At 44.7% G+C, this 27,251-nt stretch overlaps 1 protein-coding gene across 4 annotated transcripts in view; it reads left to right on the top strand.

The window, feature by feature from the left end:
- The first annotated feature begins 4,696 nt into the window (after positions 1 to 4,696).
- The window catches only part of B4GALT4 (beta-1,4-galactosyltransferase 4), a 46,103-nt gene continuing 23,548 nt past the window's right edge, over positions 4,697 to 27,251 (top strand). Inside the window, exon 1 of one of the 4 annotated variants that reach the window (XM_044284102.1) lies at positions 4,697 to 4,800. The gene's annotated coding sequence lies outside the window, so the exon portion shown is untranslated. The other 3 variants (XM_044284101.1, XM_044284100.1, XM_044284103.1) reach the window with 3 other exon arrangements.

Here is a 27,251-nt window from a genome sequence, read left to right as displayed (position 1 = left end):
GTGGTGTTATATAGGGTGGTAGCAGTATCTGGGTCTTGGAGGCAACAGATGGTAGAGAGTGGGAGAAGAGAGTCAGAAAGCAAGCGAAAGTCGAGATGTTTGAGGTTCCAGTGAAGGGGGGGGGGGGGGGGGGGAATGGTACTAGTGTGTGGACCGGGGGGGGGGGGGGGGGGAGAGGCGAATTAGAAAGGTTAGATAGGGAGGAGAGGCGGGTAAAGATCAGATCCAGAGTGTGACCATCTCTGTGGGTGGGAGCTGAAGACCACTGTGATAGGCCGAAGGAGGAAGAGAGTTATAGGAGTTTAGAGGCAGCCGAGTGGCATGTGTCAATAGGGATGTTGAAGTCACCCATGATGATAGTGGGGATGTCGGCAGAAAGAAAGTGTAGGAGCCAGGTGTTAAAGTGGTCAAGAAAGATGGTGGCTGGGCCTGGGGGGCAGTAAATGACAGCTACTTGAAGGTTTGAGGGAGAGTAGATGCGAACAGAGTGTACTTCAAATGAGGTGAGCGTAATGGAGGGTGGCAGTGGAGTTGGGCTGTAGGAGCAGGTGTCTGATAGGAGAAGACCAACTCCCACCAATTTCTGAGATGAGAATACCCCTTTAATGAAGCAGTGTCTCCTAGTGGACAATCTACAAAATGCAGCTCTTACATAAAAAAATGGAGACTCCATTTTCTGTGACAAAGCAATAGCTGCAGTTCAGAGGAAATGTGAAAGGATGAGGTTTTCCCATGATTTATGCGCTGATTCACGTTGTCTTGGGTCCTAACACTAATTATAAGGAGCATCTGTCAGAATATTTATACACTGGCTGACCTGTTACATGGGCAGGTGAAGGTGTAACACCCCAGAGTTGTGTTACTACACTCCTCTACCACGCTACTATCTGTTAAGAGCCTCTACCTTGTCATCTGATATAATGTCATTCACAAATGTGCATAAATCATGTTAAATACAATTATTGTTGTAATTTTCCATGTTCACCAGCAGGTGGATTCGTAAGGAGTTAGCTACAGTTTAGTATTTCTAAGCTGGAATGGTTCATTCCAACTTAGCTCCCCCTCTGTGGAGGTGTGGACTATTCCCACAGCCTACACCCTGGGTGGAGAAGGAAGTTAGTGAGTAGTGTAGCCCACCCCCTGCTAGGGGTAGGGTGTGTGTGTTAGGAGCTCCCTGATATAGGGAACAAAGCCAGGATCTTGTCTCGGCTGAGACATTGATCACAACCCCCAGCCTGAGCCCTGCAGCCTCAGCTGGATGAAGCAAGCAGATAACCTCCAGAGTTCCATTACGACAGCATTCCCTGAGAATATATCTGTGAGTAAAGTCCAGAGACGCAGGAGAAGTCATATTCCTCCTCAGCTAGTCAGTCCCCATAAAGCAGAAGATAGAAAGAAAGTGCAGAAGCCAAATTCCTGCCACAGTTATAGAGCTACTAAGCAGACGTTCTTTCCTGCAAGCTCCAGGTTTATAGTGCAGAGGATTCATTCCTGCCAACCATTGGCAAAGCCTGCTGGGACCTAAGACCAAAGCTGTACATTGCTTGGATGAAAGTTATCCTCAGTAAAGACAAGTTTGGACTTCACCCAAAGGTCTGGACATCAATTTCTGCTGTATAATCCCTCTATTACTCCTACTATCACTACACTAAATTTATTGCAAGTGAGCCAGGAGTACAGCCGTACCCAGGTAGGAGACACAGTTGACACCATTATCACCGCTCTACAGAGACATTATAGGCAATCACACCACTCTGGCATTCCTAACCTGGGGCGTGAGTTATAACATCTTGGAAGGGCCCTGTGATAGTACCCTTACCCCGTATCCTGCTCATTGCAAAGGCACCTGTGTTGGTCCTATTGTCATATGTGCCCGCATTACTGAGAAAAATGATGTTTTAATATATGCAATGATCCTCTAGGTGCAACGGGGGTGCTGGCATTACACCTAGAGGATCAGCTCTCTCTGCAACTGCCGCGCCCTCTGTACTTTGAATGACAGGGTCAGGCACTGTAAACGCCATCCATCAAAGTGCAGAGATTGCTGCAGTTGCAACCGAGTGCCCCTATAATACCGCCTACTGCCTATGCCCAGCCCATTTATAGTGAACATTCCCACGCTGACGCCAATGAAATAACAGCACGTCCCCCTTCAATAGGTACCAAAATCGATACAGACCACACACAACCGCCTTCCTAAATATATATACCCCAGACCAGACCCTCTATATAGGACCCCAGGGCGCACCTTCTATATACCCCTTTATACAGATCACAGCCCTGTTTATACACCCCAGTCCAGAACTCTCCTTTAGGGCTCATGCACACGAACTCCCTGTATACAGACCCCAAACCATCCCCTAATGTTTACAGACCTCACACTAGACCCTGACCATACCCCACTGTTTACAGGCCTCACACTAGACCACCTGTATACAGACCGCATGATTATATCCCACTGTTTACAGGCCTCATACCAGACCCCAGACCACAACCAATTTACAGACCTCACTCCAGACTCCCTGTGTACAGACCCCAGACCATACCTTAATGTTTACAGACCTCACACTAGACCTCGACCATACCCCACTGTTTACAGGCCTCACTCCAGACTCCCTGTGTACAGACCCCAGACCATACATTAATGTTTACAGACCTCATACTAGACCTTCAGCCCCCAGGTCATACCCCACAGTTTACAGGCCTCATACTAGACTCCAGACCATAACCCATTTACAGGCCTCACACCAGACCTTTTGTATACAATACAGACCCCAAACCGGAATGTACAATTTATAGACCTCAAACAGAGCCCCCTATATACAGACTCTTTAGTAGGTCACAGCTTGTCAGGGTAACCTGCCAAAGGTTCCTCCACTGGTTTTCTGCGCCACCAGTACCCGACATGGTGGGTTGTTTTCAAATACGGCACCTACCCTCGTGGATGTAACAGAAACCAGAGTTCAGTCTGCACTTGAAATAAGTATAAAGGACCATTAGTGGCCATAGACGATGAGGAGACTATGACCTACTAGGAACCCAAACATCAGGTCACTCAGCGCAGAATATAGGCCACCGGCACTTTCTGCACTGGATTGACATAGATTAATATCACTACAACCACCTGACCCATCCTTTTTTTCCCAACACCTTTGCAGTTGCCATGATCATCCAGAAGGTGGCGCTATTGCGGTCCGGGAATGTCCTGGAGGCTCCTGGAAAAAGCAGAGATCTCTCCGTCTTCTGCAGAGCAACCAACAGTGCCAAATCACTGAGCTGACTTTACAGAGACAGGCCCGGCAAATTCAGGCAGTTTCGGTATAAAAATGGGCAGGTCTTATGTAAGGTGGTCAGGAGCAAGTATTTATTTAGGGGGTCTGGTCTGAGGTCTGTATTTAGGTGGTCTGGGGTAAGTACTTATTTAGGGGGTCTGGTCTGGGGTCTGTAATTAGATGGTCTGGGGTAAGTACATATTTAGGGGGTCTGCCTGGAGTATGTATATAGGGAGTCAGTTCTGGGGTCTGTATTTAGAGGGTCCGGGTTATGGATTTATTTAGAGTGTCTGTTCTGGAGTATGTATTTATTTTAGGGGGTCAAGTCTGATGTATTTATTTGGGGGGCCTGGGGTATGGACTTATTTTATGGGGTCAGGTATGGAGTCTGTATTTATATAGGGGGTCTGGTCTGGGGTCTCTATTTAGGTGGTCTGAGTTTTGGATTTATTTTAGGGGGTCTGGTTGGGGGTCTATATTTGTTTATGGAGTATGGGCTGGGTGCTATATTTAGGAGGTCTGGTGGCTGTATTGGTTTAGTCTCATATGGGGTATGGATTTATATAGGGAGTCTGGTCTGGGGTCTATATTTAAAGGGGGTCTGGTGTGAGGTCTGTATTTAAAGAGGGTCTGGTGTGAGGTCTGTATTTAAAGAGGGTCTGGTCTGAGGTCTGTATTTAAAGAGGGTCTGGTCTGAGGTCTGTATTTAAAGAGGGTCTGGTCTGAGGTCTGTATTTAAAGGGTCTATATTAAGGAGCTCTGGTCTGGGGTCTGTATTTAAAGGGGTCTGATCTGGGGTCTATAATTAGGAGGTCTGGTCTGAGGTCTGTTTTTATAGGGGTCTGAGGTCTGTATTTAAAGGGCTCTGGTCTGGGGTCTGTATTTAAAGGGCTCTGGTCTGGGGTCTGCATTACTGCCCCTGGTGTTTTCCAGGAATAAATAATTTACGATCGATCCTCGGCATAGGTCCGACTCTCTGCCCCCCCCCCCCGAGAACAGGTCATCCATATTCTCCTCCCAGGAAACCCCTTTAAGAGGGGTCTGTATCACTAGAAAGCCTATTTAGTGGTCTGCATTTAAACTGTTTGTGCTAAGTCCACCAAGTGGGTGCATATCACACACATGCAGCAGACACTGGACCACCAACAAATCCAGGAGGTCTCCCCTTTCTTCAGGAGTCTCTAAGACTTTCCCCCCAAAAAATGTGCATCTGACTCTACACTGTGTCCCCCAGCTGTGTATCACTATAACAATGATCACAACACCTTCATAATATCCTTAATAATAAGAGATTATTTTATATATAATTTATAACTGTAATAATCAATCATGATGTAAAAGCAAAGGATGGCTAACCCGCCCTTAACCATCATGGCGGCCGCTGCACTTCCTCTTTCCGCCGCTCTAGCTCTTCTTGGGGCGATGGCAGCGTTGCTATGTAGACGCTCTCTCCTACGGTCATCCAAGACTCTGTGGTAACTAACGGAGCAGGAAAGCTGGACACGTACTGAGCGTTCCGGGGAGACAGGTGAGGACCCTCAGAGATAAACGCGCGCTAGTGCGCCCCCCTGCGGGCGGTGGCTGCACGTGCACCCCGATTTTTCATTAATTACTATTATTTTACATGCGGTCGTTGCCTAGCAAATTTATAACTGTCAAATCCCTGGGGTGAAATCTGCAAATAGGCAACTCCAGGGGGTGCTACCAGCTGGGCATTGCAGGGGGTGCTACCAGCTGGGCATTGCAGGGGGTGCTACCAGCTGGGCATTGCAGCTGTAGGTCATTATAATTCATAGGGTGAAGCCAGTGCCACAAAATGGGGATTGATATAAGGTTAATTATTAAATATCGATCACCCTGCGCCACATTTACCGTGCAGGCTGATGGCGGTCTAGACAGACAGAATCCGCATGACTTATTACCGTCACTCCGCAGGCGTTTAAAAAATCGGACATTTTGGCATGCGCCGTATTTGCAGCTTAACTGGCGACTTTTAGAGGTTTTTTTGCCGCTTTTCTAAAATGGGGTGAAGGCGGGAGAGGCTCCGTGGTCCACCGGATTCACTATAATTCATGCCAGAATGTTGCGGTGACTCCAAACACGGTCATTTATACCTTCAGATGTCGCGGTCATTAGCGATCGGGTCATCTGTAATGTTGGGCAGAGGCAGGTGGCCCCTCTCTGCGCGGTTGCAGCCCCCGCATCTAAATTTCGGGCTTCTGATCGGTTACCATGACAGCCCCGAGCCTGCGGAAGGATCTCAGGGCTGCCGAGGCAAACTGCCTGTAAAGCCGTGGACCGAGGCGCAGCTCAGCAGGAAGAGTGTCAGAATCCCATAGATCAGGGATCAGCAACCTTCGGCACTCCAGCTGCTGTGAAACTACAACTCCCAGCATGCAAACTTACTCGGCTGTTCCTGTAACTTCCAAAGAAGTGATTCTGGGAGTTGTAGTTCAGGAACAGCTGGAGCTTGCTGATCCCTGCCATAGACCATAATAGTTCTCTGTTATCAGAAGATTGCCGTGTGAAAAGTAAAAGAAATATATTTTTAGAAAAAAAAAAAGAAACAAAGCATTAAATTATTCAAAATTTAAAACTCAGCTTTTTTCCAACTTTAATTAGCAACTAGATGTTCCTGTGAGTACAGTTGCACATATTATTCATAAGTTTAAGATCCATGGGACTGTAGCCAACCTCCCTGGACGTGGCCGCAGGAGGAAAATTGATGACAAATCTAAGAGACGGATAATCCGAATGGTAACAAAAGAGCCTAGAAAGACTTCTAAAGAGATTCAAGGTGAACTTCATGCTCAAGGAACATCAGTGTCAGATCGCACCATCCGTCGTTGTTTGAGCCAAAGTGGACTACATGGGAGACGACCAAGGAGGACACCATTGTTGAAAACGAATCATAAAAAAGCAAGACTGGAATATGCCAAACTACATGTTGACAAGCCACAAAGCTTCTGGGAGAATGTCCTGTGGACAGATGAGACAAAAATCGAAGTTTTTGCCAAGGCACATCAGCTGTATGTTCACAGACGAAAAAATGAAGCATATCAAGAAAAGAACACTGTCCCTACTGTGAAACATGGAGGAGGCTCTGTTATGTTCTGGGGCTGCTTTGCTGCGTCTGGCACAGGGTGTCTTGAATCTGTGCAGGGTACAATGAAATCTCAAGACTATCAAGGAATTCTAGAGAGAAATGTACTAGCCAGTGTCAGAAAGCTTGGTCTCAGTCGCAGGTCATGGGTCTTGCAACAGGACAATGACCCAAAACACACCGCTAAAAACACCCAAGAATGGCTAAGAGGAAAAAATTGGACTATTCTAAAGTGGCCTTCTATGAGCCCTGACCTCAATCCTATTGAGCATCTTTGGAAGGAGCTGAAACATGCAGTCTGGAAAAGGCACCCTTCAAACCGGACACAACTGGAGCAGTTTGCTCATGAGGAGTGGGCCAAAATACCTGCTGAGAGGTGCAGATGTCTCATTGACAGTTACAGGAAGCGTTTGATTGCAGTGATTGCCTCAAAAGGTTGCGCAACAAAATATTAAGTTAGGGGTACCATCATTTTTGTCCATGCCTGTTTCATGAGTTTATTTTTTTACATAATTCTGTTGAAGCATGGTTGAAAAACAATGTCTGACTTTCATTGGTTAACATTTATAGAATTTTAATTTATTATTACTTTTGTCAGATTAAAGTTATTTCTGTGACCATTGTGACTTTTTCTTTCATTGACCAAAGGGTACCAACAATTTTGTCCACGTCTGTAACTACTATAATACTGCCTCCTATGTACAAGAATATAACTACTATAATACTGCTCCTATGTACAAGAATATAACTACTATAATACTGCTCCTATGTACAAGAATATAACTACTATAATACTGCTCCTATGTACAAGAATATAACTACTATAATACTGCCTCCTATGTACAAGAATATAACTACTATAATACTGCTCCTATGTACAAGAATATAACTACTATAATACTGCTCCTATGTATAAGAATATAACTACTATAATACTGCTCCTATGTACAAGAATATAACTACTATAATACTGCCCCTGTGTACAAGAATATAACTACTATAATACTGCCTCCTATGTACAAGAATATAACTACTATAATACTGCCTCCTATGTACAAGAATATAACTACTATAATACTGCCTCCTATGTACAAGAATATAACTACTATAATACTGCCTCCTATGTACAGGAATATAACTACTATAATACTGCTCCTATGTACAAGAATATAACTACTATAATACTGCCTCCTATGTACAAGAATACAACTACTATAATACTGCCTCCTATGTACAAGAATATAACTACTATAATACTGCCTCCTATGTACAAGAATATAACTACTATAATACTGCTCCTATGTACAAGAATATAACTACTATAATACTGCCTCCTATGTACAATAATATAACTACTATAATACTGCCCCCTATGTACAAGAATATAACTACTATAATACTGCTCCTATGTACAAGAATATAACTACTATAATACTGCTCCTATGTACAAGGATATAACTACTATAATACTGCTCCTATGTACAAGAAGATAACTACTATAATACTGCCCCTATGTACAAGAAGATAACTACTATAATACTGATCCTATGTACAAGAATATAACTACTATAATACTGCCTCCTATGTACAAGAAGATAACTACTATAATACTGCCCCTATGTACAAGAATATAACTACTATAATACTGCTCCTATGTACAAGAATATAACTACTATAATACTGCTCCTATGTACAAGAATATAACTACTATAATACTGCTCCTATGTACAAGAATATAACTACTATAATACTGCTCCTATGTACAAGAATATAACTACTATAATACTGCTCCTATGTACAAGAATATAACTACTATAATACTGCTCCTATGTACAAGAATATAACTACTATAATACTGCTCCTATGTATAAGAATATAACTACTATAATACTGCTCCTATGTACAAGAATATAACTACTATAATACTGCCTCCTATGTACAGGAATATAACTACTATTATTCGGGTTTAGGTCTGTTTCCGTAGTGTTGTCTGACGTTTGGTACTGGGCAGTAACGGTTCAGGTTTTCCAATTCCACTTCTAGATGGCGGTGGTGACTTTTGCTTTATGGGATTTTTGCTACTGAATGGAAAGCGTTGTCCGCTGCCAGTCATGTAGTGAGCAGCACTGTCGCCGGATTGGCGGGTTGTCTTGGCAGTGACCATCCTTATAGGACAGACCTCAGGGGAGCACTTCCAGGATCTGGGCGAGAGATCTTGCAGGGCGTAGTGTGAATGTGATCATCTGTCAGGCCGAGAACTGAGACAGTAACCCGTTCCTGACTGGTAGAAGTACAGGCGCTGTGGCTTCCCTGGTTAAGGGGCTTGCTGTGGTTTGCTGGGCACTGTAGTTTGTTCTGGTTTGGGGGCCGCTCTGTATATGATAGGTGGGGGTCCAGCTTCTGCGGTCTCTGACAATCAGTGTAATAAAGGGGCCACGGCTAATCGCAGAAAAGAGGTGTGCATCATATAAACTCTACCGACATATTTATTATTATTATTATTATTATTATTATAATCGCTCTAGAGTGTGCGCTCCGCTCGTCACGATGGAGTAGTAGTAGTAGTCGGATGTTGTAGGTGCAGTATATCTGTTATAGGCGAGGCGTTCTGTAAACCTCCAGAGACCGGCGGACAATTCCTCATATAATTTCTGACCCTTCAGTCATATCTGTGTCATTCCCTAAGACGTGACCCGTGTCACCTGTGTGCACAGAGACGATACAAGCCACGTTATAATAACAGAACGCCACCTTATTCCTGACCTGTGGAGGATGCGCCGCCATGGGGTCTCTGTGTGGGACGCGCCGCCATGGGGGATCTGTGGAGGATGCGCCGCCATGGGGTCTCTGTGTGGGACGCGCCGCCATGGGGTCTCTGTGGGGGGATTTAGGCCCCTTTCACACGAGTTTTCCTGCGCGGGTGCAATGTGTGATGTGACCGCCTTGCGCCCGCACAGAATCAGGACCCATTCATTTCAATGGGGCTGTGTTACATGTGCGTTGGTTTTCACGCATCACTTGTGCGTTACGTGAAAATCGCAGCATGTTCTATATTCTGCGATTTTTTGATGGTTGCTAAGAGATGATGTTTGTATATATTCAGTTTTTTTTATCACGCGCGTGCAAAACGCATTAAATCGCATTGCACCCGCGCGATAAAAACTGAACGCGATCGCAGACAAAACTGAATGACTTTGTTTGCGAAATCACAAATTTTTCACTGAACGCATCTTTCAACGCATCCGGACCTAATCCGCACACACTTTAGTCTAGCCTCGGAGCTGTTTGATAACATGTATCTGTGTAGCGCCACCTGCTCTTTGTTCTTCTTCTTATTTCTCTGTCCTGCTCACTGAGGTGGCCGCACATGCTCAGTGCTGTCCTATAACTGAGAATTGTAGTAAAAACGGATATATTTAGTAATAGTATTGGCCTTCAATCCAATAAAATAGTACATATAAAATACAATGTATGATCAGATGCAACATGTAATAGAATTCCTAGGATAAATGTACGAAAGACCACAATAGGCAGATGGCGATAATAACGAGGACAATAAATAATAGTTGCAGTCGATGTTTCACTAGTAGCGTGCAATATTTACCACAGTGCCTGAGGGTGGCAAAAAAGTGCCAAGTGCTTGAATACAAATACAAATCAGTCCTATAATCAGGACTAGGCGCAAATGTCTTTGTGTCCTTACAAAAATCAAGTAATCTGGTGAATAAATTGCTTCAAAGTATATAAACAATGTGTCAGATAAAGCCCCTGGTGAGTCGCTGCACGGTGATAAATGCCGATATATTTATATCACTTGCTGTAGCTATTCGCGATTGCCATGCAGGCAGGATTGTCCCGGTCAGTGCGTCATCCGCATAAGGTTGTTCGCATCTACCGCTGTATAAGGAGTCTCTGATTAGCGGTTTAACACTTAGCTTATATACAAAGTCTGTGGTAGCGGCCAAATTGTTGCCTATATGTAGCAAAATGGCCTTAAGTAGTTTGGGAGAGAAAACTCTTACCTCCAGTTCCGTTTATTTGAAATTCCGATACCTGACTGAGTCCGGGTGATAGGCTGGGGGCGCCGCTCCGTCCTCACAGCTGGTAGTATCCGACTATCTCGCCCACTTCCGTCCGGTCAATGCACTCACTCAGATGTTTAGGTCGATTCAATTGTCGAAAATTTCCATTATACGAATTCTCAATCCAGCATGGCCATGCAGAGCTTATTTCGGAGGAGGTTTTGTCAGTGTCCGATTATTTCAGACGCGTTTCGGGATGATTCCACATCCCTTCCTCAGTGGTCATATCCGGCACTTCAAACCTCCTCCTTTTTAAGTGTTTCTGAAGTCCTCCCCAAGCTTCGGTGATGTAATCCAGGATCGGATTGTCATCGGCAATTTTTCGCCGTAATGCGATTCTGTTGCGATTTTTTTTTTTTTTTTTTTTCACTGTCAATGCGTTTTTTCTTATTTTCCATCCTATTCATTGCGGTCTAATACTGTATGTTATAAAAACTTATTGTATTTAATAATGTTTTATATTATGGAACAATATTTCCATGTTTATCGACTTTATGACATTCAAAACATCGGATTGAGTTTTTATAACATACAGTATTAGACCGCAATGAATAGGATGGAAAATAAGAAAAAACGCATTGACAGTGAAAAAAATCGCAACAGAACCGCATTACGGCGGAAAATCGCCGATGACAATCCAATCCTGGATTACAGCACCGTAGCTTGTGGAGGACTTCAGAAACACTTAAAAAGGAGGAGGTTTGAAGTGCCGGATATGACCACTGAGGAAGGGATGTGGAATCATCCCGAAACGCGTCTGGAATATCGGACACTCTGACAAAACCTCTGCCGAAATAAGCTCTGCGTGGCCATGCTGGATTGAGAATTCATACAACCAGCAGCGAGCCACTCCATTCAAATTGCTATCCTATAACTGCCTCCTGAGCAGGGCTGTGGAGTCTGAGTCCTACTGGGTACTTGAAGTCGGCAAAAATGAACCGACTCCGACTCCGACTCCTACTAAATGTTAAATTGGAATAAAAAAAAAAAAAGCTCATTTTAATGTCCCAATTCACAAAAAGTTATAATTAATTGCTTCTTTACTGTAAGAATAAAGGCCAATGCATGCAGTGCGTCACGTTACCGCAAAACGAGCATGTTAGGTGACCATGAAGAAGCGTTCTTTTCATATGCTTCACTATATGGCATGCAACGCACAGTTAAGGAGCGGCAATACTTAGGACCCTTTCACACCGGCGAGATTGAGTGAGTTAAACCCATTGCACCCGCACTGAATCCCGACCCATTCATTTCTATGGGGCTGTTCACATGAGCGGTGATTTTCACGCATCACTTATGCGTTGCGTGAAAATCGCAGCAAGCTCTATTTTGTGCGTTTTTCACGTAATGCAGGCCCCATAGAAATGAATGGGGTTGCGTGAAAATCGCAAGCATCCGCAAGCAAGTGCGGAAAGGTGCGATTTTCACGTACGGCTGCTAGGAGACGATCGGGATGGAGACCCGATCATTATTATTTCCCCTTATAACATGGTTATAAGGGAAAATAATAGCATTCTGAATACAGAATGCATAGTACAATAGCGCTGGAGGGGTTAAAAAAATAAAATAAAAAAATAATGTAACTCCCCTTAATCCACTTGATCGCGCAGCCGACATCTCTTCTGTCTTCTGTGCTGTGTGCAGTAACAGGACCTGTGGTGACGTCACTCCGGTCATCACATGATCCATCACATGATCTTTTACCATGGTGATGGATCATGTGATGGACCATGTGATGACCGGAGTGATGTCACCACAGGTCTTGTTCCCCCACACAGCACAGAAGAGATGTCGGGCTGTGCGATCAAGTGGATTAAGGTGAGTTAAATTTTTTTAAATTTATTTTTAACCCCTCCAGCTCAATTTTACTATGCATTCTGTATTCAGAATGCTATCATTTTCCCTTATAACCATGTTATAAGGGAAAATAATACAATCTACAGAACACCGATCCCAAGCCCGAACTTCTGTGAAGAAGTTCAGGTTTGGGTACCAAACATGCCGAGTTTTCTCACGCGCATGCAAAACGCATTACAATGTTTTGCACTCGCGCGGAAAAATCGTGCGTGTTCCCGCAACGCACCCCCACCTTTTCCCGCAACGCCCGTGTGAGAGAGGCCTTATACTTTCCATTGTGTTGTGTTCCGCTATTACAGGGAATGCAACGCTAATGGTTAACCTAGCCTCTCACTGATAATGTTTTTTGCAGGACTAGACACTTGTATAAGTGACGGGAATGGATGGTCAATAGTTCAAGACTGAAGCTGTAACCCATTTGAAAAACATTCAGCTAAGGCTATAAAAACTTGTAATCTCAGATTGTTAGCTTAGACTTTAAACATGACTATGGGATTCTACTAGGGAAATCAGGTTTTAAAATAAATGCCCCGTCCTGGATCCTCCCACTGCCCGATCATCAGCAGAAGATCAGCACACAACGGAGAAGGCGGCAGCAGCACCATTTTTGAACTGGTAAAGTTCCTGTTCGTGATGTTTATGCCTGCTGCTACTATCAGCCGCTGGATAAAAAAATAAAATAAAACTTTGTTGTTTTCATTGTGTTTGTCTTTTGCTTAAACTGTTCAGTACAGTAGACTGTTGGCTTCCTGGCCAGTATGTCTGTGGTAATGACATGTATGTTGCCTTTCTTTCCTTCAAGGAATGTATAAAATACATTCGCATATTAAATACAGAGGAGTCTGAGTCGGAGCATTTATCTACCGACTCCACAGCCCTGCTCCTGAGCTGTGATGGGGAAAGAGCTGCAGCAGAAAAGACACGCCCTTTGAGCTGTGATAGGGAGAGAGCTGCAGCAGAATGGACACGCCCCTGAGCTGCAGCAGAAAAGACACGCCCTTTGAGCTGTGATAAGGAGAGAGCTGCAGCAGAATGGACACGCCCCTGAGCTGTGATAGGGAGAGAGCTGCAGCAGAATGGACACGCCCCTGAGCTGCAGCAGAAAAGACACGCCCTTTGAGCTGTGATAGGGAGAGAGCTGCAGCAGAATGGACACGCCCCTGAGCTGCAGCAGAAAAGACACGCCCTTTGAACTGTCGGCCTGATATAAATCTAGCAGAGCAATGACTGGGGAGACCTTTGGATCCATGTGAGGTGCAGGGTTGGTTCTGGCTTTGTTAGAAAGGTATTGTCATGTACTGTGATGTCTGATTATTTTTTAGATTAATCATGGAAAACCCCTTAAAAGAGGACCTTTCACTAGTTTTTACTTAATGAAAACAATACCTCACACTATAGCCCATGTTCGGGAGATGCTCCTCTGTTGCCCGCTGTGCCCCTTGTTCAGTTTTGGCACCAGGTATTGGGGATCGACCGATATCGATTATTATTTTTTTAGCCGATAGCGATAATCTGTGAACTTTCAGGCCGATAGCCGATAACTTATACCGATATTTTATTATATTAGTTGGTAGTCACTGAGGTGGTGGAAATTTGCATTTGGCACTAGTATATTATAAATGTAAATGATAAATTAATAAAGATTAGTTGGTAGTCAATTTATAATTTACATTCATAATATGGTAGTGCCAAATGCCAATTTCCACACCATCCCCCCTCCTCACTGACTTTATTAACCCCTATCAGACATCAGATCAGCCCTTTATTAACCCCTATCAGACCTCAGATGAATAAAATAAAAAACTGCTCACCTCTCCTGCACCATGGCTCCTCTTCATCTCCGGGTCCGGTGTCGCGCTCCCCTGTGTTCTCTGGCCCGCGTGCAGCGCCAGGTCATAGTGCGCGCTCTACGTCCTGACGCTGTACGGGGTCAGGATAGTGCAGCGCGGGCCCCATCAAAGAAGACCAGGGAGGGTGAGTATCGGAAGTGCTTGCTGCGCTTCTTCCCCTCTCCCGGCACCCGATGCATACTAGTGTGCGCTTCCATAATGGATGCGCTCACTAGTATTCGCTTTATACGCATTATTAGTATATCGGCAAGGTTAGATGCCGATACAAATAATGCACAAAATCCTGAATATCGGCCGATAATAACGGTACTTTCAATAATTGGGCGATCCCTACCAGGTATGCTAATTAATAGCATCGGTACAATGAGATTTAGGACATTTTTATGAGAACGGGCTATGTAAGCGAGCACAGCAAGAACAACTCCCATCCTCTCTGTCTGTGATGCGCTTCGCTGAAAAACTGATGTCTCCTCCTTCCTGTACCAATGCTATAAATTAGCATACCTGGCGCTAAAACCGAATGGGGGGGCACAGCAGCGCAACGGAGGAGCATCTCCTGAACTTGGATTATAGCGTGAGGTATCACCACCCACAGAATAGATGATAAATGTCTGTGACCACCATTGATTAGGAGACTGGGGGTCCTGTGTCCTCCGGTTCTCCTGCATGACCACAGTGAAGAGGATTTGTATGGAGCTCAGCTCTGCTTAATGGGGCTGACAGAGATGGCAGAGTAGAGTTTTTCCTAGTAGTGTAAATCATTTGTGACTAAATTATCTCTCTCTCTCATATCTGGGTACTTGGGACTGTGGACATTTGCCCCTATTGCTGCTATTCAAAGCCATCAACTCACAACTTTAGTGCACTTGGAAGGGTTAATGTACACTATGATTGATGCTGATGTATGCACTTACATACTATTTTATATTGTTGAACTGGATTTTTATGTTTATTGTAATTTATAAAGTATTTATTAGTAACTGGTTAAAACGGGAAAAATTCTGTGTATCACTTTCGAGAGTTTCAGGCACCAGACTGGACTGATGTAGTCAAGGATCCGAGCGTCTACCCCGTCACCATGTTTGTTTTTCTTTTTGGGGGTCACTACTCCCCCACTGATTAATTTCGGTAAATGTAGTACACCACTGTTGATATGTGTGTGTATATATATATATATATATATATCTATACCCGCTTAAATATTAAATAAAGGTAATTTTAAAAAGTCACTCTTTTCATATATGCTATTTACCATCTCGATAGGTAGGGACAAGAGAACCACCACTAAACTTTTCAGAAAGCAAACGTCCACTAACAGCCTCCTGCATTGGGATAGTGGACACCCTGTGGCCCTGAAAAGTGGTATCCCGAAAGGGCAGTACCTCAGGGTCAGGAGGAATTGCTCCGAGTTAGGCGAGTTCAAGGCAGCAGCATCTGATTCAACATCAAGATTTGTAAATCGGGGGTACCCGCAGCACACATTGAAGAAGGCATAGCAACATGCAATGAGTGCCAATCGTAGTCAATTATTGGTCCCAAACACCAGGACCAAAGTTGACTCTACCCCTCGGATTATAGCCACATAAAGCTCATCAACAGGTCCGTGAGATCCTGCAGAATCACTGGTCTATTCTTCAGTCCGATCCAGATATCGGGTTATCTATACCTGATCGTCCCTCTATCACGTATCGGCGCAGCTGCAATTTGCGTGACCGTTTGGTGCACAGCCTGTAGACACGTCCCGCGTCTGGTACATGGTTAAAAAATACATTAAAAGGAACTTTCCCCTGTGACTCCTGCATTATATGCGGGAACATCAGGAAAGGAGATTCCTTCACCAGTTATTCTACTGGTGAAAGGTTCAGCATCCGTTCCTTTATTAGGTGCACCTCTGTGGGCGTTGTATATCTTATGGCCTGCAGTATGTAGGCAAGACCAAACGGGAGTTAAGGAGGAGAATAGGGACACAACTGTGGCACGTCATGTGCGGGACGTACATGATGGGAATCCTGATGTTCTGCGGGTTCAAGGGATTCTATTGATCAATAGATCCACTTGTGGCGGAGATAGTGACGCACTCTTACTCCGCAAGGAAGCAATGTGGATCTTTAAGTTGCAGACTGTCCATCCGAGGGGTCTGAATGAAGCCATCTCATATGCCTGCTTCATTTAATATGTAACCTAAGCAGAACAGTGGGGTTTTACTGCCCCAATATCCATCTTTTCCAACTATGGTTTATATGCACATACAAAAGTGATCTATAATAGGACCGTTCCCCCTCCCTCCCTATGACTTAATATCGATCGCAGGGAGGAATAATGGGGGCTTTATATATGGTAGATGATATTCAGGGAGGGTTGTTGGATAACGGTCAGCGCTTTCCTTGATGTAGTGATTCGATATATGTTGTAATATTTCGGATTGATTTCCCCTGATGGGTCGATACCTGTATCCACATCGGCACTAGGCGAGTGACATATCGCCGCAGTTTTCGATTCCCCCAATACAGTAGCGCTTATCGCTCAATCTTTAGGGAGTGTATTAGCTTACCTGGGTGCTTGACGGGTCAATGGGCGGATGTCAGATGACGCGCTCCTCTCTGATTCGCTCTCACACACCTCCCCCAAGGCGGGCTTTTGTGATATCTTTTCGGCATTCATGTGGTCGCGCGCCCATTATAGCACTGGAACCTTAACACGCAACAGTGTGGGGCCCTTTTCCCTTTACAGGTTACTTTATTGCTCCTGATGCGACGGGGCATAACATGTCACGTAGAAACGCGTTGAGCCGTTGATCTCTGTTTAGGACACGGTTCTATAGGCAGGGTGTGTGTATGTTCTAAGGCAGCTCAACAGCTAGTCTGAATACAAGTGTGAATGCGGTCTGAAACCTAGTCCCAGTGCGGTTACGCATGAGTGGGAATGCGGATTGAGGCAGCTTACCGTGCACTCGTACATATAGCGGTTATTGAGTGGCTGCTTGCTTTATGGATGTCCTGGTATTGTGTGTGAACTACACCACGTATAGCAGACTGTGAGATCTGATGTCGATACAGACTGACTCTTAACAGGGCATCCAGCTCTAATACATTATAAGCTGCTAGGCTGCACAGAGATAGGTAGGACTGCAATTTAGCGCACCTGTGCCTACCCGTAATGCATGGACCGTGTCCTTATTTCTTTTCCTGTGGGTTATTAGTATCAACGTGCCAGCAGGATTAGGATTTAGTCCAGACTGTTTTAGATGTAGCGGGTCAATACCTATCATTGACTACATGTCAAGTATGTCATCCTGAGGTGCTCAATCTCCATTTGACGGCTTGGCTTTTGAAAGGTTAACCTTAAAAGCTAAGAGATTGTCTGATGCCGTCATCTCCACGTTACAAGCCAGCAGGAAAGACGTTACGCATAAGATTTATGTCAGAATCTGGAGAAAATTTCTGTCCACGATTGACCTTGCTTCCTTTGACCCAGGAAAACCCAGCTTGGTGGATATTTTGGATTTTCTGCAGAAAGGTCTGGAAAAGGGGTTGAGAGTGGCCACTCTCAAAGTTCAGGTTTCGGCCTTGGGAGCTTTGTTTGGCCAGAAGATTGCGGATCATCCCTGGATCATCAGATTCCTTAAGTCGGTCAAGAGATTGCAGTTATCCGTACCGATAAGATCGCCATCTTGGGACCTTTTAGTGGTTCTTCAGTCCTTATGTGTAGGTCCCTTTGAGCCCTTAACTGATGTTCCTCTCAGACTGCTAGTTCAGAAGACCGCCCTCTTGGTCTCAGTAACATCGGCTCGTAGGGTAGAGGAGTTAGCAGCCTTATCTGTCAGAGAGCCCTATACTCAGATCCTAGAAGACAGAATAATCTTTAAGCCGGATCCAGCATTTCTGCCCAAGGTGGTCTCCACTTTTCATATGTCCCAGGAGGTGGTGCTGCATGTTGGATGTACGTAGATGTGTTCTGGAAAACATAGACAGGACTAAGAACTTCAGGAAGTTTGATAGACTCTTTATTCAGGCGTCAGGGCCAAATAAAGGGGACAAAGTAAGATGGCTCAGGCAGGGCATTTCTATGGCTTATGTCTCTGCAGGTTTGTCTCCTCCGGATAATCTGAAGGCCCATTACACTCGGTGGCAGCTTCCTGGGCGGAAAGGAGAGGAGTCTCCATTGACCAGATTTGCAGGGCGGCTACCTGGTCGTCTCCACACACTTTTTTCCGTCACTATAGACTGGACGTGGGTTCCTTTTCTTCCTTAACCTTTGGCCGTAAAGTGCTTCAGGCGGTGGTCCCACCCTAAATTTCTTCTCTGGTGGTGCTGTCGTGACAGGGGGAAAGCCGGTCATTACTCACCGGTAATTATGTTTCCTCCATGGTCACGACAGCACCACTGGGCTTCCCACCCTTCTATTTTGTTTGTGCACAAGGGGTGTTCATGGGGTGTGGTTAAAAAAAAATAATAATTATAAAAAAAAAAGTTGTTAGCCGATTCTTGGTTGTTTAAGTTGTATGCATTTTTAAGATGTTAACTAACTGGAAGACTTTCTAGATCTCTGTAATTCACTGATGAAGGGGAAGGAAGTGCTTCCTTTTGTGCTCTAGGTTTCCTGTCCCTGGGGGAGGAGTCCATCTCTCTGGTGGTGCTGTCGTGACCATGAGGAAACAGAATTACCGGTGAGTAATTACCGGCTATCTGGGGTTTCGTGTCAGTTGGGGTGCAGAAGAGCTCGAATACCGTGCCTTTAATACCTCTTACCCTAACGTGGAAGACTTACTACATCAGCATATAAGAGCGGAGTCGGCGGCGGCGTAGACTGGCTTCAGCGCTGTCTTCTGGATGAGTCTGCGGCGGAATCATCAACATCTGTGCCAGCAGTGTCAGCGGAAGCGGCCAGGATGGAAGATTCTGCGGCATTGGAGACTGGAGATGCGGCCCTGCGAAGCTTGTGAGGAGAAGCCGGCGCGCTTATACTCCTCCTCATAACATGCAGGCAGCACAGCAGCGGAGGCTGTGCGCTCCTCATCAAATACGGTAGCAGAGCACCGGCGGTCAACATCCCGGGACGTAGTTCAGCAGGTTTGAAGAAGGGAGGATGAAGAACGGCAGCCGCAAGTCTCTTCTGAAGGAATCCGGAGCCCTATAGTGGTCACAGGTGAAGATTGCAGTGCCCATCAGCTGGCTCATAGTTCTGAGCAGCTGCAACTATCTTCTGTCCCTGGATGGATGGAGGAGCGAGGTTCTGCATCTGCAACCACTCTTCTGGATGGAGAGCCATGTGCCTCCATTTGTCCCTAACCTTTCTTGTCCTTCTAATTTCTTTGAGCTTTTCTCTCTGCTGTCCGCTTCGTCCTCTTCCTGTGTCTAATTCTGTTGCGAATGTGTGGGTGCCGCCCTAGTGGTGGTCCTGCCAATGTGCGGCCTGTACTTAATTCTGTTAATTCCTCAGTGTTTATGCCTGTAGGGGTTAATTCACAAGGGCCTGAGCTACCTTTATTAGATAAGGGTCTAGGTGTTTCTCAGACGTGTGTTTAAAGAAGCTATCCCTTGTGAGTTAACCCCTTTTAGGTTTTCATCGAAGTGCACAGACTAAAGAGCGCATTTGGCGTTTAGAGTTTGTAGACTTGATGTCATTGTTGCCGTCGGTTAAGGAGCATTTATTAAAAGAGAAAAAAGATGACAAGGTGGATGATGATGGGAAAAGAGGTCCTCCTAGGTCGTTTAATAATTGGCTTCAGGCCTTTTGTATTTACGCGGCAGTTTTAGGCCCCTTTCACATGGGCGGATGCGGTGCGATTTTCACGCACGGTTGCTAGGAGACGATCGGGCTGGGGACCCGATCTTTATTATTTTCCCTTATAACATGGTTATAAGAGAAAATAATAGCATTCTAAATACAGAATGGTTAGTACAATAGGGCTGGAGGGGTTAAAAAATTAAATAAATAAATAAATAATTTAACTCGCCTTGTTCGCACAGCCGGCATCTCTTCTGTCTTCTTTGAGGAATAGAACCTTTGATGACGTCACTACGCTCATCACATGGTCCGTCACATGATCCATCACCATGGTAAAAAAGATCATGTGATGGACCATGTGATGAGCGCAGTGACGTCATCAAAGGTCCTATTCCTCAAAGAAGAAGACAGAAGAGAAGCCGGGCTCCGCGAACAAGTGGATTAAGGTGAGTTAAATTATTTTTTTTAAAAATGTAACCCCTCCAGCGCTATTGTACTAAGCTTTCTGTATTCAGAATGCTATTATTTTCCCTCCTTATAACCATGTTATAGGGGGAAATAATACAATCTACACAACCTTGAACCCAAACTTGAACTTCTGTGAAGAAGTTCGGTTCTGGGTACCACATTCAGTTTTTTATCACGCGCGTGCAAAACACATTGCACCCCCGTGATAAAAAATGAACAACGGAACGCAATCGCAGTCAAAACTGACTGCAATTGGGTACCTACTCGCGCGGGTTTGCTGCAATGCACCGATACGCATCCGGAACTAATCCGGACACGCTCGTGTGAAAGAGGCCTTACTCTGCCGCATGGAAGGAGTGGACACTGTTTTGTGATTTAGGGCTCTTTCACACTTGCGTTGTCCGGGTCCGGAAGCGTGTACTCCATTTGCTGAAATTGCACGCCGGATCCGGAAAAACGTAAGTGAACTAAAAGCATTTAAAGACGGATCCATCTTCAAAATGCGTTCAGTGTTACTATGGCAGCCAGGACGCTATTAAAGTCCTGGTTGCCATAGTAGTAGTGGGGAGCGGGGGAGCAGCATACTTACAGTGCCATGTGATCACGTCATCCATGCGCGTGGGGCGCCCTGACGTCACTCTGGAGCGCCCCGGGAGCCGCACGGACGGTAAGTATGCTGCTCCCGCGCTCCCCACTACACTTTACCATGGCTGCCAGGACTTTAGCGTCCCGGCAGCCATGGTAACCATTCAGAAAAAGCTAAACGTCGGATCCGGCAATGCGCCGAAAAGACGTTTAGCTTAAGTCCGGATCCGGATTAATGCCTTTCAATGGGCATTAATTCCGGATCTGGCCTTGCGGCAAGTGTTCAGGATTTTTGGCCGGAGCAAAAAGCGCAGCATGCTGCGGTATTTTCTCCGGCCCAAAAACGTTCCGGTCTGGAACTGAAGACATCCTGATGCATCCTGAACGGATTTCACTCCATTCAGAATGCATTAGGATAAAACTGATCAGGATTCTTCCGGCATAGAGCCCCGACGACGGAACCCTATGCCGGATCCGGACAACGCAAGTGTGAAAGAGCCCTTATTTAGAACTGATTATTTTATTGAAGATGTTAATGTTGTTTGTTAGTAATTTAATGTTATAACGTTTGTCTTGTTCGTCTATTAACAGAATGTTCGCAGGCGTTTCCTTTTTCTTTAAGCTCTCAGGTAAACCTCAGTTTTATAGTTTATTTTCCGATTTTAAGCAGATGCTGAAGGGTTACAAGAATAATTTTCCTGGTGTGGGTAATAGGCGTCCGATTTCTCCTCTTCTACTAAGTCGGTTATGGGTTGTTAGAGAGTTTGTTCTGATAGTTTTGAGTTGTGTTTGTTTAGAGCTTCCTTTGTTCTTGCCTTCTTTGCAGCATTCAGGAAAGGTGAGTCAGTGGCGTCCTCTAACAAAGGGTCTAGTAGTTTGCTGAAATCTGACGTAGTGTTGGAAAGTTCATCCCTTAATAGTTTCTTACGGCGTTCCAAGATGGATCCATTAGGTAAGGGTTCTTGGATTTGTTTGAATTCTCTACCTAATTCAGTTATTTGCCTTGTGAGAAATATAACTCGGTGGCTCGCAGTTCGTCCAGTTGTGGCGGGTTTGTCGTTTATTCATAGGGATACGTCTCCTCTAACGGCGTATCAATTTAATGCGGTTCTAAAAAAGTGCTCGTCTTGTTTGGGTCTGGAAGGCCAGAGATTCTCTTCCCATTCTTTCCACTGCATTGGGATTAGATGAGTTGATTTATTAAAAAAAGTTGGTAGGTGGGTTTCTGAGCGTTATATCTTGTATATTCGTCCTGAGTTTCCTGTTATTTAATTATTTTTTTTCCTTTTAGGTGCACAGTTAGGGTCTATTCACAGGTCCGTAACGTGTTTTGCGGACACGGCAATTGTGGACAAGAATAGGACATGTTCTATGTTTTTTTTCCATTCTGTAGCCCCGCCCGCAAAAAAAATATAGAACATGTCCTATTCTTGTCCGTTTTAGGCATTGTTACAATGGATCTGCAAAAAAAAAAAAAAACATCCGTTTTTTTGCAGACTGCAAATCACATACGGTCATGTGCATGTAGCCTTAATCACAATGACTTTCTAGTTCTATGATGGGGGAGCAAGAGGCATGAAGCGGCGTAATGTCGTTTCCGAAACCCATGGATTATCTGTTTTGTGGCCTGTTCCTCGTTTATTAATGTTGCATGTGGCAGGTAAAGATGTGGGTAAAATCAGAACGTTGGATTGGATTTGGGAAATGAAACGCGATCTGGCTTCTCTCAAATCTTTTTCAGAAATGGTTCCTCTGGTATCGGAGAGAATTATTTTTTATGGATAAGAGAAGACGGCGGATTAATCGGTCCATTCCGAAATCCTTACCTTCTTTGGGAGGGTTTAGTTACAGACATGTTGACCTGGAGGGTGCGGGTTCTGTGCACCTCTCTGATGTCGGTCTAGACATTTAGAATTTGGGTTCGCAGAACATGATGGAGTATTGGTTGCGATGTTTTTGGGGTAGGGGGGCCATGATTTGTTGCGTCATGGCTTGTGGGTGTTGTCGGACTTGTTTAATGACTGCAGTATAATATGTTGGCTTTAGCTAGTTATTAATTAAATGATATATATTTATTCTGGTTTTTAATTATTAATCATTTAACCCTAAATAAACGTCGCGGCCAATTTTCTCCACACACAGAAGTGTCTGCGTCTTTGTTTATTGTTTCTCCTTTTAGTATTCTGTTAGTTGTGCTGCCACGTGGAGGGAGTTTTTCGTGGGCTTTGTGCCCATATGGTGCCAGGTCTCCCAGAATGAGTTGTCCTGGAGGGAGTCCTCGAGCTGCTGGAGTTTGTGGGAGAGGTGCCTCTGTTTCTTCTCTCTGAGGGTGCGTTTGTATCGCCTGCGTAGAGTGTCGTAGGCCTCCCTAGTGACGGTGGGCAACAAAGTGGTGAGGAGAACCTTTCCGGTAAGACTATCTTTTTCATCAAATATTTGCTGACAGGAGATTTAACAAGACTTAAATGCTATTAGCCCAGTGGGACGCTACTGGTTGAATATAGAGCGGGATGCCGCTATACCTGTTTGTTGTGGGACTATCACGTCACGGTGCCTCTAACTGTTACCTTGGAGCTTCAGAACTTTGTCAGTGAGTTGGGGAACAACTCGCATTTGTAGTTTTCCCAGTGAACATTCAGCATCTGTGATATGTATGCGTTTTTATTGTGCGATTTTTTTTTTTTTTTTTTTTTTTTTTTAATAAATAAAAAATTGTATTATTATTTTTTTTATTGTGTGAATGATTTGTGATGTACCTTTTTATTGTCGTTTTATTGCAGGAATATGCCATGTGTAGTTTATAATACCCATCTAGATTCAGAGTGCCAGCTACAGTGAGCAAGTGCTGTTTTTATATATAGATTTCCAACAGGAGGGCCACATTCTCTCTTTTATTGTTGTTTTTATTGTCTTATACATCAATAAATATCTGTTTGATCCCTATATCCTGAGAGTGCCCAGTTCATATCTATCTATCTATCTATCTATCTATCTATCTATCTATCTCATATCTATCTATCTATCTCATATGTATCTATCTATCTATCTATCTGTCTCATATCTATCTGTCTCATATCTATCTATCTCATATCTATCTATCTATCTATCTATCTATCATCTATCTCTCTCATATCTATCTATCTATCTCATATGTATCTATCTATCTATCTGTCTCATATCTATCTGTCTCATATCTATCTGTCTCATATCTATCTGTCTCATATCTATCTGTCTCATATCTATCTGTCTCATATCTATCTGTCTCATATCTATCTGTCTCATATCTATCTGTCTCATATCTATCTGTCTCATATCTATCTGTCTCATATCTATCTATCTCATATCTATCTGTCTCATATCTCTCTCTCTCTCTCTCTCTCTCTCTCATATCTCTCTCTCTCATATCTCTCTCTCTCATATCTCTCTCTCTCATATCTCTCTCTCTCATCTCTCTCTCTCTCTCATATCTCTCTCTCTCTCTCTCTCTCTCTCTCTCTCTCTCTCTCTCTCTCTCTCTATCTCTATCTCTCTCTCTCTCTCATATCTCTCTCTCTCTCTCTCATCTCTCTCTCTCTCATCTCTCTCTCTCTCTCTCTCTCTCTCTCTCTCTCTCTCTATCTCTCTCTCTCTATCTCTCTCTCTCATATCTCTTCCCCTCCCCGCTGAGTCGTGCACAGCCTGTTCTCCATATAATTACGGTCTCGGTGAGGACGGTCTCTCCAGATATTATCCCGTCAGTGCCACCCGTCCATTGTACATGTCTGATGAAGCAATAAGCCGGAGTCCTGGGAGCCAGCGACTGTCTGGGCATGCTGCCACATGGCAGAGGGCGGCCCTGTGACCATGGAGGAGGGGCGGCCGGAGGCCCTCCCTGCCCAGGACACTTTGCTGTGTCTTCTGTCTCCTCAGTCTCTCACAGTGATGATGAACGGTTACTTGTGGTCTGGAGGGAATCAGGACAGAGGCCTATAGGGGACACCGGGGGAACGTCCCCTTCTTCTGAGGTCTCAGGACAGCGTGGGACGAGATGAAAGGACGCTGCCGGTGAGGGATGTATGTGACATCAGCTTTTATATACTCTACAGCTGTATACTGGTGTGTATATGGTTTACCGCGTACGCAGCACTTTACAGTGGAGCTTACAATCTATAGGGACACCTGGAGCTGAGGTGTTGTGGCGATGTGACCGCATAGTTACAAGGACTTGGTGATGGTCACTGTAGCCAGGGCGTGCTCTGTCTGTATACTGTACCGCCCTGAGGTGGCCTCTGCACCCTTTTCACACTTGTTGCTAACTGAAGACGATGGGAGTAATGATCAGTTATTTATTGAGGTGAGGTGAGAACGAGCGGCCGGGACCTCAGAGCCTCAGGCGTGCGAGATGCGTTTTTCCACCAGTTATAACAAGCACATAGATACGCACCCATAATATATAGTGTGGGGACTAGCGGGGGCAGTATGGAGGCAAAGTGCACAGCTCTGGAGGCAAACAGCGGCGTTATCGCAAAACCCAGGTGTTTGTTCACACACAAGGAAAGTCCATAAACAATAAGCCACCTTTTCTCCTGGGTGCTAATTCACGCCCTGTTAGGATACTTTCACACTTGCGGCAGAGGATTCCGGCAGGCAGTTCGGTCATCGGATCCGTCAAAATGCATGCAAACTGATGCCATTTGTCGGATGGATCAGGATCCTGAACCGTATGACAAATGCATTGAAATGCTGGATTTGTCTCTCCAGCGTCATCCGGAAAAACGAATCCGGCATTTATTTATTTATTTTTCACACTTTTTGCGGTCTGAGTATGCGCACACCACAATACCGGATCCGTTTTGCTGGAACACTCTGGTCCGGATCCGGCATTAATGCATGTCAATGGAAATTTACACTTCAATGGAATTTTGGCCGGAGAGAAAACTGCAGCACGGTGTTATCTCCGTCCTAAAACGTCAAAAAGACTGAACTGAAGACGTCCTGATCGGATTACTCGCCATTCAGAATGCATGGGGATAAAACCGATCAGTTATTTTCCGGTATTGAGCCCCTAGGACGGAACTAAATACCGGAAAAGAATAACGCTAATGTGAAAGTGCCCTTAAAGTACTTTCACATTAGCGTTTTTCTTTTCCAGTATTGAGTTCCTTCCTAGGGGCTCAATACCGGAAAAGAACTGATCGGTTTTATCCCCATGCATTCTGAATGGAGAGTAATCCGATCAGGACGTCTTCAGTTCAGTCTTTTTGACATTTTTAGGACTGAGATAACACCGCAGCGTGCTGCAGTTTTCTCTCATAAGAAAACGCACCCACTTTCAGAAAACTGGCGTGCATAGCACAGAACCAAGAGGGGTTAATTGCCGCACCTGAGGGGTTAATTGCCGTGGTTCGGCGGATTGCATGCCCTGCTATTGAGTAAACCAAACCGACATTGGACACCTCCACACATAGGTATTTTAAAAACGTAGTAATTTATTGAAGATGATATCATCATAAAAAATATCTGCAACAGCTGACTGCGGTACACGGGGCGAATAGGGCAGCATAATGAAATACTAGGGTAAGCAGCAGCTGAGAAAAGACGATAAAGGACTGATGGGCCGAGGGGTCGGCCACAGCAAAGATTCTGGCTAAAAATAAAGTGAAAATGATAATAGTAATAATAGTAATCAAAGAAACTAGGTACAAGGATCCACAAGCTGGCAGCCAAAAGTAAACTGACAAAAGAGGATCCAAGTGTACTACCAGATGCTGCGTGTTGGCCCCTTGGTCACACCCTGCCTGCTATTGAGGCCAGGTATGTGATACCGCTGCCCCCTATACTTTAGTTAATGTGTTAATTACATTCATTGGTGGTGCAGTGCGCCCCCCCCCCCCCAGTATTATAAATTCTAACCATTGGTGGCGCAGTATTAGTATCATTGGTGGCAGTGGCCACAGGGTCCCCTCCCCCCTCTTCATTGGTGGCAGTTCTGATCGGAGCCCCAGCAGTGTAATCCTGGGGCTCCGATCTGTTACCATGGCACCCAGGAGGCTACTGAAGCCCTGGCTGCCATGGTAACATCCCTGCTGCTGTGTGCACTATGCACAGGGCAGCAGGGAGAGTGTGAGATCCTATTCACCCTAATAGAGCTCTATTAGGGTGAATAAGACAAGGGTTCTAGCCCCTAAGAGGGCTAATAGTAAATAAAAAAAAAAAAAAAAAAAAGTAAAAAAAATACACACCAAAATACTAAAAGTTTAAATCGCTCCCTTTCCCAATTTTACATATAAAATTGACAAACAATAAAAGATAAACATCTTACATATCG

This window comes from Bufo gargarizans, chromosome 3 (assembly GCF_014858855.1).
Source record: "Bufo gargarizans isolate SCDJY-AF-19 chromosome 3, ASM1485885v1, whole genome shotgun sequence".
NCBI lineage: Eukaryota > Metazoa > Chordata > Amphibia > Anura > Bufonidae > Bufo > Bufo gargarizans.
This window is presented reverse-complemented; position numbering and strand designations above follow the sequence as displayed.